The following is a 19,991-nucleotide window of genomic DNA, read 5'->3' as shown; positions in this document are numbered from 1 at the left end:
AAAAAGAGAAGAACCATATGATCCTGTCAATCGATGCAGAAAAGGCATTTGACAAAATCCAGCACGCTTTCTTAGTAAAAACCCTTCAGAAAGTCGGGATAGAAGGAACAAACTTAAACATCATAAAAGCCATTTATGAAAAGCCCACAGCTAACATCATCCTCAATGGGGAAAAACTGAGAGCTTTTTCCCTGAGATCAGGAACACGACAGGGATGTCCACTCTCACCGCTGTTGTTTAACATAGTGTTGGAAGTTCTAGCATCAGCAATCAGACAACAAAAGGAAGTCAAAGGCATCAGAATTGGCAAAGATTAAGTTAAGCTTTCACTTTTTGCAGATGACATGATATTATACATGAAAAATCCAATAGACTCCACCAGAAGTCTGCTAGAACTGATGCATGAATTTAGCAAAGTTGCAGGATACAAAATCAATGTACAGAAATCAGTTGCATTCTTATACACTAAGAATGAAGCAACAGAAAGACAAATAAAGAAACTGATCTCATTCACAATTGCACCAAGAAGCATAAAATACCTAGGAATAAATCTAACCAAAGATGTAAAAGATCTGTATGCTGAAAACTATAGAAAGCTTATGAAGGAAATTGAAGAAGATACAAAGAAATGGAAAAACATTCCATGCTCATGGATTGGAAGAATAAATATTGTCAAAATGTCAATACTACCCAAAGCTATCTAGACATTCAATGCAATCCCAATCAAAATTGCACAAGCATTCTTCTCAAAACAAGAACAAGCAATCCTAAAATTCCTATGGAACCACAAAAGGCTCCAAATAGCCAAAGTAATTTTGAAGAAGAAGACCAAAGCTGGAGGCATCACAATCCCAGACTTTAGCCTCTACTACAAAGCTGTCATCATCAAGACAGCATGGTATTGGCACAAAAACAGACACATTGATCAATGGAATAGAATAGAAGCCCCAGAACTAGACCCACAAACGTATGGGCAACTAATCTTTGACAAACTAGGAAAGACTATCCAATGGAAAAAAGACAGTCTCTTTAACAAATGGTGCTGGGAGAACTGGACAGCAACATGCAGAAGGTTGAAACTAGACCACTTTCTCACACCATTCACAAAAATAAACTCAAAATGGATAAAGGACCTGAATGTGAGACAGGAAACCATCAAAACCCTAGAGAAGAAAGCAGGAAAAGACCTCTCTGACCTCAGCCGTAGCAATTTCTTGCTTGACACATCTCCAAAGACAAGGGAATTAAAAGCAAAAATGAACTACTGGGACCTTATTAAGATAAAAAGCTTCTGCACAGCAAAGGAAACAACCAACAAAAATAAAAGGCAACCAACAGAATGGGAAAAGATATTTGCAAATAACATATCAGACAAAGGGCTAGTATCCAAAATCTATAAAGAGCTCACCAAACTCCACACCCGAAAAACAAATAACCCAGTGAAGAAATGGGCAGAAAACATGAATAGACATTTCTCTAAAGAAGACATCCGATGGCCAACAGACACATGAAAAGATGCTCAACGTTACTCCTCATCATACAAATCAAAACCACACTCAGATATCACCTCACGCCAGTCAGAGTGGCCAAAATGAAGAAATCAGGAGACTATAGATGCTGGTGAGGATGTGGAGAAACAGGAGCCCTCTTGCACTGTTGGTGGGAATGCAAACTGGTGCAGCCACTCTGGAAAACAGTGTGGAGGTTCCTCAAAAAATTAAAAATAGACCTACCCTATGACCAGCAATAGCACTGCTAGGAATTTGCCCAGGGGATACAGGAGTACTGATGCATAGGGGCACTTGTACCCCAATGTTTTTAGCAGCACTCTCAACAATAACCAAATTGTGGAAAGAGCCTAAATGTCCATCAACTGATGAATGGATAAAAAAATTGTGGTTTATATACACAATGGAGTACTACGTGGCAATGAGAAAGAATGAAATATGGCCTTTTGTAGCAACGTGGATGGAACTGGAGAGTGTGATGCTAAGTGAAATAAGCCATACAGAGAAAGACAGATACCGTATGGTTTCACTCTTATGTGGATCCTGAGAAACTTAATGGAAACCCATGGGGGAGGGGAAGGAAAAAAAAAGAGGTTAGAGTGGAAGAGAGCCAAAGCATAAGAGACTGTTAAAAACTGAGAACAAACCGAGGGTTGATGGGGGGTGGGAGGGAGGGGAGGGTGGGTGATGGGTACTGAGGAGGGCACCTTTTGGGATGAGCACTGGGTGTTGTATGGAAACCAATTTGACAATAAACTTCATATATTGAAAAAAAAAAAGAAATAAACATCTGTCTTATTACCACTCAGCTGGCCAGACCCCTTTATTTCCTTATCATATTGTCATCATTTATCCTCTCACAGTTCAAGGTACTTACTACTTCTAGTTCTCCCAAGCACATGATGTTGAATTACATTTTCATGCTTTTTCATATGTGGATCCAATTTCTGACAATGTCATTCCTGGTCTTGTTTTCATCTGTGAAGGACTCCACTCTGTTAGCTTTGCTGGTTTGATGAGAAAGACAACCAGGAAGACATACACTCAATTCTGCAGCCGCCAGTGGTTATCTGGGAAGGCTTTTGAAAGTATCCAGGTGCACAGAAACTATACTCATGTCCCTTCTCTTCCTCTCAAAGGAGCTCATTTTATTATCCACAAAAATATACAACAGAAGGAAGAACCCGACTTAAACTCTGCATAGAAGTCGATCTATTTGCCTCTGGACCAGCTATTCTCAAACTTTTTTGTTTCACCTCCTCATACATAAAAATATGGCAATAGCATGTGGGAGACATACAATTAATTATCCAATTATTTTAAAAAGCAGAGTATTTACACATTTTGGCACTTTACATATTATTAGTCACCTCATATTGTATCTCACAATTAGCCGGGACATCCCACTGTGCTGTGTCAACCTACTTCTCTCTGTAATCCTTTGTTCCAGATAGAGCAAAAACTCAGCAACTTGGTCACACCACAGGCTTCAGCTTGAGGTGTTAGCATAGTGACTTAAGAGCAAGTCTCTCCTGCACACTATAGCAATCAGACTTAAAATTAGTGATGAATGTGAAGATGATCTACTTTTTGCCCTTCACTGATGTGGGGATGCTGGTAATGCCATTGATTAAGGAAAACAAACAAAACACTCCTGAGAGTTAATTTTCTCTCACATGACTACAACACTCAAGACTCTTCTGACACCAACACATGAAAAGATGTTCAACATCACTCATCATTGGGGAAATGCAAAAAAACAACAATGAGATATCACCTCACACCTGTCAGAATGACTAACATCAAAAAAAACCACACACACACACACACACACACACACACACACACGAAACAACAGGTGTTGGTGAGGATGTGGAGAAAAAGGAACACTTGTGCACTGTTGGTGGGAATTAAAACTGAAGCAGCCACTGTGGAAGACAGTTTGGAGGTTCCTAAAAAAATTAAAATAGAATTACCCTACGATCCAGTAATTCTACTAGATATTTAGCCAAGGAATATAAAAATGCTAATTTGAAAAGATACATGAACCCATGTGTTCACTGTAGCATTATTTATAAAAACTAATATATGGAAGCAGCCCGAATATCCATCACTAGAAGAACAGATAAAAAAACATTAGCATATATATATAATGGAATATTACTCAGCCATAAAAGAAAATGAAGTCTTGCTATTTGCAACAACATGGATGGATCTAGAGAGTATAATGCTAAGTGAAATAAATCAGAGAAAGACAAATACCATATTATTTTACTCATATGTGGTACTTAAGACAAAACAAATGAACAAAGGGGAAAAAAGAGAATAATAAAAAATTAAATACTTAACTATAGAGAACAAACTGAGGATTACCCGAGGGGAGATGGATGGGGGGATGGATGAATTGAGTAACAGGATTAAGAGTATACCTGTCTTGATGAGCATCTTGGTAATGTGTAGCGTTGTTGGATCACTATTTCGTACACCTGAAACTAATATAACACTGTGTGTTAACTATACTGGGTTTAAAATAAAATAATAATAAAAAAAAATCTCTGAAAACAGCTGTCAGACATCAAACAATTCTGTAACACCAGTTGGGTGTCCCACAATTTGGTTCAGTCCTGACACTACCTACTGTATTTAGCATCAGATCCCACAGGTTAAGGGATCAGTCCCACAAGACTGCCTTCACTTTATAGGCCAATTGCAAGTTTCAGGTTGTCACTCACTTCTGACAGACTGACTATAAATTTAGGTTCCCATGACCCACTCCTGTTGGTAATTTGCTAGAATGGCTCATAGCACTCAGGGAAACACTTGTGTTTACTATCTTATAGTACAGTAAGGGTATAATAAAGGATACAGATGAACACCTAGATGAAGAGGTACGTATGGCAAGATCTGGAAAAGTTCAAGTACTGGAGCTTCTGTCCTTATGGAGTTGGGGCGTGTGAACACATCGCACACGTGGATTTGTTCACCAACCCAGAAGCTCTCAGACCTACTATTGGGATTTGTATGGAAGCTTCCTCATATGGGCATGACTGATTACTAACTCCATTTCCAGCCCCTCTCTATGTAATGGGGGAGGTGGTTGAAAAGTCCAAGCCTCTAATAATGGCTTGGTCCTTCAGGTAACTAACTCCCATCCAGGAGCAAATCAGGAGCTCACCCAGAGTTGTATCAATATAATAAAAGGTATTCCTATCACAGAGGAAACTCCAAGAGATTTAGGAGGGCTCCTATCACTCAGCAAATTACGAAGGTCTTAAGTAGCTCTGTGTCAGAACCTGGGGTAAAAAACTAAATGTTAGAACAAAAGATTCACCCAACATCACTATTTACAAGGGTTTTACTTTATTTTTTTTAAATGCTTGTATTATTTATTTTGAGAGAGCGAGAGAGAAAAAAAAAGCAAGAGCACAGAGGAGGGGAAGAGAGACAGAATCCCAAGCAGGATCTATGCTCTCAAAGCAGAGCCCCATGCATGGGGCTCAGTCTCCTGAATTGTGAGATCACAACCTGATAATCTCATGAACAAGAGTCAGATGTTTAGGGAATTGAGCCACCCAGCTACCCTTGCAAGAGTTTTAGAAGCTGTGCCAGGAATTGGGTGCAGAGACCTATTTACTTATCTCTTATTATTTCCTAACCATCTAGACACGCAGTCTAAAGGTACTGTCATGCAACCTTTGCAAAAACTCACTTTCCCCTTCTCTAGAGCATTCTTGTTTCTGTTACAGAGACATTTCATCACATGTGAATATTTTCCATCATCATGAAAAATCATTCTCCAGGCGGAACACTTGGGTGGCTCAGCCGTTTAAGCTACGCGTTCTTTCGATTTTGGCTCAGGTCTGGATCTCACATTTTGTGAGATTGAGTCAGGCGTCGGGCTCTGTGCTGAGGGTGGGGCCTGCTTGGGATTCATTCTCTCTCTCTCTCTCTCTCTCTCTCTCTCTCTCATTTTTCTCTGCCCATGCCCTGCTCACATTCCCTCTCTCTTTCTCTCAAAAATATACATTAAAAAAATAATCCTTTAGGGACTCATACTGCTACTTGATCTGCTGTACAAATAATCAGATCTGATTTTTTTTAATCATGTATTACTGAAAATACCCTACTCATGAAAGAATGGTTTTTTTTTTAACTTTTAATTGCCAATATTAAAAGGTCTACTCGATTACTTTTACTGGTTTTACTATTTGGATCCTCCTACTTAAAATTTCCATAGGATTTCCAATTTCATATAATTTGTAACCTTAAATAGTACCAAAATGTTATAAAATACAGTGTACATCCTAATCTAATGGATTATCTCAACATGCAATTTAATTTTTGTATGTTCGTGACTGATTGAAATAAGTATAGACTCTCCTTAAACAGCATATAAGAGTTTTTGTCCAGAGATACTGAAGAATCCTTCCTTTGTTATCCAGAAGTATTGGTGTCATGTCTGTCTTAGGGGAGAATCTCACGGTCTTCTTAGGTTAGGGAAGTTCTATACGGAGATTCCCATGGAGATTTTATTAGACTGTCTCTTTCTCTATTTGTCCTCAAGAGAGGAGGGACAGTAGATCCTTATTTCTACTTGGGTGGAAGTGAATCAGACCCTATTCCCTTCCTACACCCGTCTTCCCTATAGTTATGAACTGGGAAGTTTTCAGTTTTTTATTTTCCTTCCTTCCTTCCTTCCTTCCTTCCTTCCTTCCTTCCTTCTTCCCTCCCTCCCTCTTCCTTTCTCCCTCTCTCTTTCTCTCTTTCTTTCTCCTGAGGAGCCAGGAAATATATCAAAAGAGTATCACTCTAGAAGATGAAAAACTGTGTCTCTCACTAGTCAGCTCCGTTGACACATTCACAGTGTAGGAAAACACACTAGCAACTCACAGTTTCTGTTCCACCTCTAGAGAGTGTTTCATCTGAATATTCTTTTGCTCCTGACCTTTTCTCTTTCTCCTTAGTCATGCTAGTCTCTGCTCAGCTCATGTTTCAAGCTCCTACCACCTGTAAGCTCAATGTTTCCCCAGAAGAAAGAAGTTCCAGTAACTGGGCACTGGGTCCTTTTTAATATCTGTTAGGTTACAACAGTCTTATGCTTTATCTGAATGTGGATAAAAATTTTTCTATTGTCTCTGAAGTGGACTAAGTGGTTTAGGGCCTGTGAGTTGGGAGTTTGTCTGATCCCTGTTTCATTTCTTCATTGGTGGGTGGGGGGGGGGGCTGCTACTGGTTTCTTCCCAAATTATCTAAAAGCTATTATATTAGACAACAGTGAAGGGGTGCCTGGGTGGCTCAGTTGGTTAAGCATCCAACTCATGATTTCAGCTCGAGTCATGATCTCACAGTTTGTGGGCTCAAGCCCCATATTGGGCTCTGCACTGACAGTACGGAGTCTGCTTGGGATTCTCTCTCACCTCTCTCTCTCTGCTCCTCCCCTAGTCACTCTCTATCTCTCTCAAAAATAAATAAACATTTTTTTAAAAAGACAACAGTGAATGTTGAATTTTTTTTCTAAGACAAAACAGTCTAATCTCATTTAAGGAGTCCCATTTTCTGTGTTAACATGACTTGGACCTACACTAGAAAACACACAGTCTGATAGCACCGAAAAAGGATTGTGGCTCTTTCTTAAGTCTGTTTAAATCTCTGAAGGTAATTATGTCATCTGCAAATATGTTCGTCTAATCCATCTGAGAAAAGAGGGCACCAGCCTCAAATACACAGTTTCAACCAGAAATTGATGGTGGTGTGAGCACACGCGTGTGTGTGTGTGTGTGTGTGTGTGTGTGTGTGTGTGTATGTTGGGGCCGGGGTGTCTCAGTTCATACTTAGCCCTACTAGGAATACAACATTTTGGGAAAAGCATGGCAAGGAGGCATTCTCAGGCCATCATGGATACATTAGGCAGATTTTTTGTTGTCCCTTCAAGGTAAATGAATTTATGTAGATGAGCAGGATTTCTGTAAACCTGTGGCCACCATGCAAACTGGTGCAGTCACTCTGAAAAACAGTGTGGAGGTTTCTCAAAAAATTAAAAACAGAACTAGCCTACGACCCAGCAATAGCACTATTGGGTACTTATCCAAAGGATACAGTAGTGTTGATTTAAAGGAGCACACGTACCCCAGTGTTTATGATGGCACTATCAACAATAGCCAAAGTATGGAAAGAGCCCAAATGTCCATCAACTGATGAATGGATAAAGAAGATGTGGTTTATACACACAATGCAATAATACTCAGCAATGAGAAAGAATGAAATCTTGCCATTTGCAACAACATGGATGGAACTAGAGGGTATTATGTTAAGTGAAATAAGTCAGAGAAAGACAGATATCATAGGATTTCACTCATATGTGGAATTTGAGACACTTAACAGATGATCATAGGGGAAGGGAAGGGAAAATAAGATAAAAACAGAGAGGGAGGCAAACTATAAGAGACTCAAATACAGAGGACAAACTGAGGGTTGATGAGGGTGGGGGGTTGGAAATGGGTGATAGGCATTAAGGTGGGCATTTGTGGGATGAGCACTGGGTGTTATATGTGATTAATCACTGAATTCTACTCCTGAAACCAAGACTACACTGTATTTTAACTAACTTGAGAATAAAAAAAAACAATCACACAGGAAGACTGCAGTACAGAGAGCCATATATATGTGTATGTGTGTGCATACACATACGTATGCATGTATTGTTTTAGAATGGCTTTCTTAACACAGCCAAAATTGTTGATCTTTTTATTCATATCTTATTCCTGGTCACTACTTTGAAGACTATCTAGACACTTAGAGCTCTCTTGAGTGAAGTTAACATTTACAACAGTCCACATCTGTCCTGGTTAACAAATGAGCCTGGCAAAAATGATCTCTATTAGAAACTCAGCAAGAGTTTGGATGGAGAAACCATCCAAAAGCAGATAAACATAATACAGAAAGAAAAACTACTGTCCAGATGTGAGATCCTTTTTCTAAATGTGCTAATTTATAGCTTGATTTATCATTTTATCATTCATTTTCCTCTCTAGATTCTCTTTTATATAATTATAAAATCGTCTTTATAATCCCCATTTTTCCAAAAGTGGATTCTTGCTCACTCTACACGCCCCTTCAACTCCATGTCTTTAGAGAAGATGATCCCGGAGAAATAAAGGGAATAAAAATCCCAACCATTCCAACTTTCTTCTTCATGTAATTCTGCCACTTAGGGAACTATTATGTGGGACACCAGACAATATTAATGTTGTAGGTTGGAGAGACAGTCACATTTCTTCATTCTAGTAGGTTTTCAAACAGACACTTTCTGGAATTTTCAAAAAGTCTCACACTGGGTAATCATGTCCCAGACATTGAACTTGTCAGAAGAGAACAGGTCCAAAAGTATTTACCTCCAACATTCCAGAATCACAGAGTAATCGACATTTAAATTTAATGATGGTTTCTTTCTTTTTTTTTTTTTAATTTATATATTTATTTTGAGAGAGAAAGAGAGAGAGAGCTGCGGAGGGTCAGAAAGACAGGAGGAGAGAGAGAATCCCAAGCAGGATCCACACTGTCAGTGTGGAGTCCAATGTGGGACTCAAACTCACGAGCTGTGAGATCATGACCTGAGCTGAAATCAAGAGTCTGATGCTTAACTGACTCAGCCATCCAGGGGCCCCTCGTTGATGGTCCTAACATGAGGAGGCACCCATACTTGTTGAATGCAATTTAAAAAGCTCATTCCCTAATGTAATGTCCACTGAGAAAGTAGACAAATTAACAGAGGTCAACAGTTCCTTAATTTCTCCATTAAAATCCCTGTCTTAGTTTTTCTGTTAAAATTCCCCATTTTGTTACATCTCACCAAAGCTTCAAATATTTGAGAGAATAAAAATTGGGTGAATAAAACCTCCTAATGTATTTGTAAATTTAAAAACTGCCACATTATTCAGCGTTTATGGCCGTGCCGTAACCCAGTGTTTCTCAAAAGTGTGTTACGAGAGTGGAAACTTAAGGCAGTGATTCAAAGCCTTTGCATTAGGGGTGTCTTACCACAGCCTCATTTTTTTTTAGCCTCCAGTCCATAAAAATAGTAGATATATTGAAATTCTATCATATATATTAAAATTAATTTTGCTTTGTGAAGTTTATGGTACCTGAAATTTACCGAAGTTAAAGCAATAGGGTTTAAACCTGTCCTCCTCTTTATCATTTACAAATAATCATTTTAATTCGTATCATCTTCAACTTATAGTATAATTATAGAACAAACATGTTATTTTATTTTAATATGGAAGGAAATAAAAATAAAGTCAATGGTAACATTTTGGTGGCTATTTTTTTCCTAAAACTCTTCTTTAAATGTTTATTTATTAAATAATATGCATGCAAATACAAACTTTTAGACACTGTTTCTTCCCTGTACATTTATTTGTCTTTATAAACAGGATTACATTTTTTTTTTTTTTTTTTACTTTCTTAAATCCCCACTTTATTTTCTAAGTTTCTCTCTTCAGGCACTAAATTAACCAAGTAGTCAGTGTTATCAGCTTAGGGTGATTGTTTCAGATCTAGCTCTGTTCCAATATAATCCAATGTAACACAGAAACACACACACACTTATGGTCACTGTTTACTTTTTAAAAGAGGTGACAAATTGTCATGCAGACTTCTCTGCTTTTTGCTCACCTCATTTGACAATGCATTATGGAACGTCCTTGTCAACTAGAGCAGCTTTATCTCATGCTTTTTGTGGTTGTGGAATAAATACATGATGTATATACATCACAACTATTTCCCTCTGATAAAGGGCATTTATATTGTTTCCAGTTTTTTAAGATTACAAATAATGCTGCATTAAGCATTTATGGATATATATATCCTTAAAATGTGGGGCTTTGCTACAGATCCCCGTAAGGGAAGATGTTAAATCAAAGCATATATGTCTTTTAAATTTTAATAGACATTGCCAACTACATTCCAAAATAGCTTGTATGAAGCAGATTCTTCAGGAAAGAGAATCGACTTTTCAGTCCTCATTAGCAGTAGGTGATACCTCTCTACTTAATGTTGCTAATTTAATGGGTAAAAATGAAAACTATGATTACCTTTGAGTGGTCTTTACAAAATTTAATAGAAATCATAATTACTTTATGCTTTGAATTTTATTTACATCATTTGTTCACTTTGCTGTAGAATTAGGGCTTATTTGTTATTGGTAAATTTATTTTCTCATTTTATGTTATTTTATTATTATTGTTATAATAATAATTATTTATTTATTTATTTATTGAGAAAGAGAGAGAACACTAGCTGGGGAGCAGGGCGGAGAGGGTAGGGGGGGAATCTTATCAAGTTTCACACTCACCAGGGAGCTTGACACAGGGCTCGATCCCATGACACTGGGATAACGACCCGAGCCAAAATCAAGAGTTGGATGCTCAACCAAATGAACCACCCAGGTGCCTCAACTCTCTATTTTCATATAAACTATTGTGAGTAAATATTTTGCTCTAGGATCTTATATATCCCAGAAGATAAACTTGATACATTCAATGAAAACATATCCTAGGTAATTAAATTATCGTTTATCTGTAAATTCTTCATATTTTTGGAAACTAGAGTACATCAGGGAACAACTGGAAAAAGTTATTAACATTACATTATTAATAATGTATGATGAATGAAGATGTGGAAATCATGGCTTCAAAAATTATGGAAATAAATTAAGATTATCCAAAATACGACCCTAGAACCAGAGTAAGGGATAAGTTTTCTACAGGGCTTGTCCTGTATTCATGAATATGATGAGTTAAAATTTTTTCTCAGGGTACCTTGGCGGCTCAGTCGGTTAAGCGTCTGACTTCAGCTCAGGTCATGATCTCACAGTTTGTGGGTTCAAGCCCCGTGTCAGGCTCTGCGCTGACAGCTCAGAGCCTAGAGCCTGCTTCGGATTCTGTGTCTCCCTTTCTCTCTGCCTCTTCCCTATTCATGCTCTGTTTGTCTCTCTCCAAAATAAATAAATGTAAATTTTTTTAAATTTTTTCTCAAAATTCAAATCTAGAAATGTCTTTCATGAAATTATTTAACAGGGAAATCTAGATCTTTTCTGCTGTTCTTTTACAGCCCTTATTCTTCCCCCTGTTCCTCCAAAGCCTAGAGTTAAAGCTTGTTGCTTGACTGAATTCTTGGAGATAAAATGTATCCTAGTACATCACAGAGGAAAAGCAGATCAGTTGCAGCTGACCTTACTGCCAAACACCAGTGACAAATCCATACACAGCTGGGGGAAGATGGTCCTGTAAACATCATCTGTGCTGTACTGGTAGAACTTGTATACAGAGAGTTTAGGAGGCCATTTTACAGCGCAGATGTGGGAAAACCATACAAGCCAGGAATTACTTTTGATTCCTGGAAACAAATTATGCCTCAATAATCCTTAAAGCCAGTATTTTAAGAGATTAATGTTCAGTGGTCTGAGGCTCATCTAGAGTCCTCTGACATCTATCATCATTCCAGGACACCTACCCATTTCTGAAGATATGTGCTCTTAAAAAAATGCAAGAGTTATTCAGCCCATTTTCCATTTCAACCCATTTGTGACTGGTTAGGACCATACACACTTATGGAAAGAGACACACTTTGTTTTTCTGGGTTTTTTGCTTTGCTTTTTTTTTTTTTTTTTTTGTTGTTGTTGTTGTTGGAAAGAGACCCTCTTTGAATCTATTTGGAAAAAAGAAAAAGAAAGCCATCTTGTCTATGAAGATGGTGTGCCTTTTTTCTAGCATCTCTTTACTATTTCAGGGCTTCTGGGATCCAGGCAATGGTGTCCACTTTTGATAAATTTTCTATTTTTTCTGTAGGAACTTTGTCTCTTTAAAGCCACTCACATATGTAGAACCTAGTAGTTCTCAATAGATAAATGTCTATTGAATGAATAAGTGAACAAATATTTATTTTAAATAAATATTACATAAATATTGAATAGTTATTAAATATGAATTTTGTGTATTAAATATATTTATTGAATGAATAAATGAGCAAGAGGTCTCATCATGAGCTAAGAAGTGTAAGCCAAATCAATTTCTTTGTATCAGAAACCAAATCACTTAGAAGAGAAGGCTGGAAGATAGGAGCATTTAATCTCACTGAAACCGATGGAGAGATCATTCCAGGATTTTAGTGCAGGTTTGTCATTGTGGACATTCATACTTCATTATTCCTGCCTTTGCTGCGTATCTTTGGGAATGCAGGGTCCTTATGTCTCTAGACTTCTTTTCTTAACTATTTAATTTTATATATTAGCTATATAAACATCAGTTTAACATACAACATCAGTTACTTTTTAGAGTATCTTCTTCATTTATTCATCTTTCCCTCAAAATGTGTGCCAGCTTTTGCAGCTAGATATCCCAGACCCTACATTCTTAGAGAATTTCAGAATTTTCTTTCTTTTGAAAATGTCCAGTATTATCCAACGAATATTTTAAAATAGCCAGCTAATATTTTTTATTGCCTCTGATGTATTAGGTACTGAGGACATGGAGATATTTACTAAAAGTTTTGTTTACATTACTAATCTGACCTTAAATTGTCATTTTATGTATTGCACATTAAAATATTTTTTAGGGGCGCCTGGGTGGCTCAGTCAGTTGAGCGTCTGACTTCAGCTCAGGTCATGATCTTGCTGTCCATGAGTTCGACCCCCGCTTCAGGCTCTGTGCTGGCACTCAGAGCCTGGAGCCTGCTTCAGATTCTGTGTCTCCTTCTATCTCTGCCTCTCCCCCACTCATACTCTGTCTCTCTGTCTCTCTCTCAAACATAAATAAACATCAAAAAATTTTTTTTTAATTTATATTGAAATACTTTAAAAAGTTTTAAGTGGAATTATTAAAAACATAGATTGCAACAGTTTACTAAGCCCATTGTAAAAGTAATGTCAGTGTTTGCTATCTTTCTTAAAAAGTCAATCAAGAGTATGTTAATACTGGGGCAACCTGGTTGGCTCAGTAGGTTAAGTTCTTGATTTTGGCTCAGGTTATGATCTCAGGGTTGTTGAGATTGAGCCCCATGTTGGGCTCACTGACAGCACAGAGCCTGCTTGGGATTCTCTCTCTCCTCACTCTCTGCCTCTCTGCTTGGTCTCTTTCTCTTAAATAAATAAACTTATAAAAAAAAAGAGTAAGTTAATAATAAATAAATGATATGTTTGTGATGCTACTTTCAAAATTAACCACATTTTTTTTGAAATATGTCATGGAAGGCAGTTTTTAGGGAATTTAAGGCTTACTTTTTTTCTAGGTATAGTTATCTTAGCCATTTTTGGAAAGCTAAAAAGTCCCCATAAAAATATATCTATTGATTATAATTCCTACATCTTAATCTTTCTTTTTCACAGGGTCTTTGTGGACTCAAAAGCACTCCATCACAATTTCTGGCAACTTTTAATTTGGTATGTCTCCCAGAGGCATAGAAACAACTAAAGAAATTCCCAAGGAGCCAAGGCAGGGTTATTTGAACTTGTCCACTAAATTTTCCATTCCATAACATATTTATTGAGCCCAATTCATGCAGTAAAATTTTTGATCTAGCCAATCAAAATTAAGTCAAATAGGTTATACTTAGACTTCTACCTTTCAGAAAGGCAAGGCAAACATTCTATTTGGTAATAGCCATACTACTCAATAAAATATGTCCCTCTTTGTTCATTTTTATACATTTATGTTTTTATATAGCTTTCAAATCTGAGATTTAAAAGGATTTTAAGATACTATAAAGGCAAATAATAATGTTTTAAATTTGTCTCTCTAGGACTTTTGAAAAGCACACAGCATGAACTAACTTCAGATCAAATACTTAATGATAAAAAAAATCTAATTATCTTGATAAAGAAGAAAAATTGTTTCCTTACAAAACAACATGGCTACCATACTATACTTCAATCATGTGCAATTAAATTAATTTGAAAGCTGTAGGTATCTATCTATCATCTATATCTATCTATCTATCTATCTATCTATCTATCATCTATCAATCTATCAATCATCTATGTATCATGTATCTAATTTTGTTTACACAGTTCAGAATTATTTGCTCAAGAAGATGCTAAAGAGAAAAGATAAACTCTACTTTAAAATACATACATTTTGAGAAATTTGTTAAATTTTGCTCAAAATGCACTAAATTAGAAAATGTTTGGGGTGCCTGGGTGCCTTAGTTGGTTAAGCAGCTGACTTCAGCTCAGGTCATGATCTCATGGTTTGTGAGTTCGAGCCCTGCGTCGGGCTCTGTGCTGACAGCTCAGAGCCTGGAGCCTGTTTTGGATTCTGTGTCTCCCCCTTTATCTGCCCCTTGCATGCTCATGCTCTTTCTCTCAATAATAAATAAATGTTAAAAAAAAAAAATTAAAAAGTTTTCCCAGATAGCTAACAATGAATGGAAAAGTAAAGGCAAACAGTGCAAACATTTTCCCTCTAAACTGACATGACGATGTTACAGAAAAATCTCATTATTTCCAGAAAGTACTCTTAATTTAAAAAAAAAAATTATCTCTTTATTTGAAGTCATAGAACATGCTATAGAGTTTAAATTATTTTAAAATTCAGCAAGATATTTTAAATCTAACATTTGTTTTTAAAAATATGTGTCGCTAAGGAATTCTTGTTTTAAATCCACTTGTACCATAAAATCTTATTTCTGAGATACACAGTAGAGAATGTTTACTACCCAGGCACTAAAAATAAGACTAAAAAAAAAGTGAACACAAATTACCTAGTCTGGGTTCAAATCCTAGAAGAATGGTGTAAACACACACACACACACACACACACACACACACACACACACACACACACAGGCATGCACAGAACAGGAGGAGGGAGAGAGGGCGGGACAGAGAAGGAGCAGGAGATCTGTTTCTTGCCATATAACAGGCAGCTGTTATGATTTCTAAAATATTTCAAAAATCATACAGTATGAAGAGAACTTAATCATCCTGGTCCTCCAACTGTTTTTGAGATTTTTAACATTAATGAAAATTAGTACCAAGATATCCTAAGCAGTTCAGTCTTTGTCCAGGATTCTTTCCACACCAAGTGTGAAATATTTAGGAAGTTAAGTCAGTAAACTTGGACCATATCTAGAAGCTCAAAATGAATGCAGCATCCTTGGTTAAGCCAGGTTGCTCATCCTAATGGGAGCTGGCAATACCTCAAAGGGGACTGGCCATTGTTACCAACAATAACTAGTTGGCTGCAAAAATAACTATAATGGCCGAAGGTCTAGTGAGGCTTTGCTTCTTCCTTCTCTTTCATCTCCTTCTTTTTCCTCTTCTTTCTCTTCCTTCATTTCTTTGTAAGGTATAGATTCATGTGGTAAGAGCAATCCAAAGATTTCACAAGAGAAAAGATCTTGTTGCTGACTCCCATTTCCTCCCAGAGACGACAACTCTTACCAGTTCCTCTCTACCCTCTACCGCTATCTTGCACCCTCATGGATACCTATATGTGCATGCACTTCCCACTGTCTTTACTCCCTCATTCTATCATATTCTGCATATTGTTATATACCTGATCTTGTTTTATTAATCATCTATTTTGGGGGAAAAACTCATCTTTCCAATGTTTTACAAGAATTGCATCATACATGTTCACCATGACTGATTTAACTAGTTGTATCATGATGGATGTTTAGGCTGCTTCCAATATCATATTATAACAAATAAATCTACCTACATGTTGGGGGGAGGACTAAGACATTTTCATATACATGTATAAATACATCAGCAAATACATTTCAAAATGTGGCATTTCTGTGCCAAATTCACCCACATTCTAACTTTTACAGTAGCTGCCACATTGCCCTCTATAGAGTTCTTACTAATTTATTACTCCTGCCAACCAGGTGTGAAAGTGCTTTACCTCACATTCCTCATAGTATTAAGAAAAATTGTGGTATTTGCTAATCTGACAAGTGAACAATTCTCTCTCATTACACTTTTACTTTCATGTTTTAACAATGAAATTGAATAACTTTCCATATCGTCTCATTTCATTTGTATTTTACTTTCTGCCTAACCTTGTCAGATAATTCCAAATCTTGCTAATGGTTTGGCAACATGACACTATAGCTCACCTGAATTTTGTCTTCACGTGGATCATGGGATTTCCCCACCCAAGTTTTCTAGTAGTGTTCCATGAATATCATAAAACTCATGGACTACATCCTTTGGATTGTTTAAAAAACAGCGTAAGGCCCATTACCATTCTCTTCAACGATGATTTATACAAGACCAAATAATGCAAATAATTTCTAAACATCATCTCACTTAAATAGTTCCATACAGTTTTACTCTTGAAGATATTTTAAAAACTTGGTTATATCATGATTTGCTTGCAATTAATGAGTTATTCTAATCTTAACCCTTGGGGAGTGGTGAACTACTATAACGATGTGTAAGGTACCCTATGTGTCACTCTGTATGTTTTCAGTGGTTTGAGCCAGAAAGCTGATCAGCATTTTAATTCCTCCCCATCATCCACTCCAACATCTTGTCCATGTTTCTTGGTTTCAGTGAAAACATGGTATATTTCAAATCCATTTGAACTGACTTTATCTTCATACTACACCACAGGTCAAGGCAGTATTCTCTCTCACCAGGATTATGAATCTATTCCTAACTGGCTTCTCCACAGCCATTCATAGCCCCCAATTCATCTTCCACTGAATAGCCAGGGTGATTGTTTCATAACTTAGTTCATGCCCAAATGCTTTCTATTGTCCTTTAGCAAAAATTAATATTTAGCGTAACCTGTAAGTGTCCTAGCTTTCTAACTGTAAAGTATCCCTTTCTTCCCTCTTGCTCACTTGTGCATTCTTATCACTGGCATTTTTCTTTCTTATGTATATAAAACTCTTCCTCTTGAGACCTTTTAAATGATCCTACTTTCAGCCTAGAATACTCAGCATCTCACTCTTTACTTTTGGCCCCAGTATACATGTTATTTCCTCCCAGAGGTAAACCCTGTTCTCTTGTCCCCATTTGGTGTTTGGAGTCCTATCTTTTGGAGAATTGGTGTTGGACTTGAAAAAAAAAATGCACATGGACTTGAGGGAAATGAAATTTTTTGAACAAAACTTCAAACTTTAAATCTCATTTATTGGAATTACCTTATGTTCTTTTTACCTTTCATATTTTAAATTCCTATATCCTTAGGTCTACTTGTTTCTTTTGGTACTAATGGAATTTTTGTGATTAGCTTTGAAAAGTACTGCTGATGAAAAGAATCTCAGAGAGATGAGAAGCAGAACGCTTTCCTTTTCCTCAACAGCAACCCCCCCAGCCCCTCGCCACCAAAACAAAAACAAAAACAAAACACAACACCTTTCTTTGAAATAAAACTTGTTCCAGTGAACTGGTGAACTGAGAACATTGATAAAATCATCAGTCTTGCTCTTATCTGATACGGAGATTTCTGTGAAATGGAAGGTTCAATTGTTGTTGTCTGTATTGCTGTTAAAAACTTGTTTTGGGGGGAGTTGCTCATACAAAGCAGATTTTGCAGACCCTCGTATTTCAGAAATGTAGCAACATTTTCTTATTAACTGTACACTGAGAAATAATATGCAAGTTGACATTTCAGTTGTGGGCACTCACTCTTAAATGTTTCTTCTTTGTGACACGCACTAAGATCAATGAATCCTTAGACACACTGTTCCAGAGTCTTATTTTTATCCATTTCCACAGAATTAGGATTAATATTTACCTCTTTGTGAATTATTCTCACTTGATATCTTACAAAAGCAGAAACTTCAGTACTACTTAATATATTTTAGCATACTTCTTAGAGTCTTACCACTAAATCTTTTCTCTGTAAATGCTCATAAGTGTGGTCATCCAGCAACTGCTACTTTTTCCATATTCTTTTCAAAAGCTTATTTCAGAACATAGAGCATTACTTTGGTGCTAGATTTTACTGAAGTGAATATTTCAATGAAATGGGCATCAGTTGGCAAAAAGTTATTTATATGTGAAATGAAAACATAAGTATTGATTTAGAAAAGCAAACATTAAGAAAAAATATTAAAATTCATATGCAATTTTGAAAACTATTCTTTTACTGTTCAAATTATCAAAATGGCATTCTTTATCACTAAACACTGTGTTGATTTTTTCTGTATAAAGTAATAATTTCTATGATAAAAATAATCTCCTTAGAGTCAAAGAGAAAAAAAACCTGTTACCTCTAAAAATATTAATTTAAAATGTTGTAATCATAAAGAAAAGCACTATGGAGTTTCCTGTGTTGTTTGAGAATTTTCCCTTTTAGTTCTGAGGGATGATGGTGTCATAAATGGTCCCTTATTAATATTAACATAAATAAGTATGAGCTTTTAAAACAAATTATTTTTCCATACTTAGAGTTTGGATGAACTCTAATCTTCATTGTTTACATAGTATTTTAGTTTGTAGAATCATATTGAAAATTAGTTCGGGTAGTGCAGCAGTTTTCAAGACCCCAAGGCACATTTACATGCTAACAAAAACATAAATTAGTTTCAAATAAACCTTTTCATTTGAAATGTTTAACTTTACTTACCTAAAGCTATTAACCTGAACATACGTAGAAAAAAACTAGTTCAGTAGTAGAATTAATGTATAAACAGTAACACATCACAGGGGTGTGAAATAGACACATTATTTTCAATCATATCAGAAGTTAGTTGTGTTTAAAACAATAAATTTCATACTTAAAGAATAAAAAAATAAAAAACAAAAATATCTGTCTTATCTGAGTCTATATTTCTATGTCTCTACATCATTTATCTACATCTGTGACTATCCAATTTACAAACTTTATTATTTTTAGCTAAATGTGACTTCACCTCTCTGTGTTACTAATGCCTCACTTCTAAAATGGTGACAGTAATAGTCATTCATACTTTTGTGTGACAATTAATTCAGTTAGTGAATCTAAAGCATTTAGAGTAGTACCCGGCATACAGAAAGGACTCAGTAAAGATTTGCTGTTATAATAATTGTTTTTTAGATAGTCAAAGAGTTTTCAAATCAACAGTGAGGACAGAATTTTTCAGATCAACATTATGATTCATTATTTGTCAATACTTCCCTCTTCTTCAAACTGTGCTTTACATGTGGGAAAGAAATAGGATTTTCTTCATCACATTCAGTGACTTTCAATAGTAAAAGAAACAGCCATGGATTATCACACAGGAAAATTCAGCACCACCTGATGATCTTAGCATGCCTTGTTGCATTTTCTCAAGTGTACCTAATGAAGGAGAATATGATAATGTGGGAGACATTTCACGCCTTGTAAACATCTGAGAGTGGATTTTACAGGGAAGCCTGTATGTTAAATCAAAGATAGTCATTTGAATCAGTAACTACTCAGTGAGCCATTCTATGCTGAAAAATGATTTTGAGGGAAGGCTCTACTACGACTAATATAGAGCACTAATGTGAGAATGAAGTATTTT

Source organism: Panthera onca, chromosome B1 (assembly GCF_046562875.1).
Source record: "Panthera onca isolate mPanOnc1 chromosome B1, mPanOnc1 haplotype 2, whole genome shotgun sequence".
Taxonomy (NCBI): Eukaryota; Metazoa; Chordata; class Mammalia; order Carnivora; family Felidae; genus Panthera; species Panthera onca.
Note: the sequence above shows the minus strand (reverse complement) of the source record.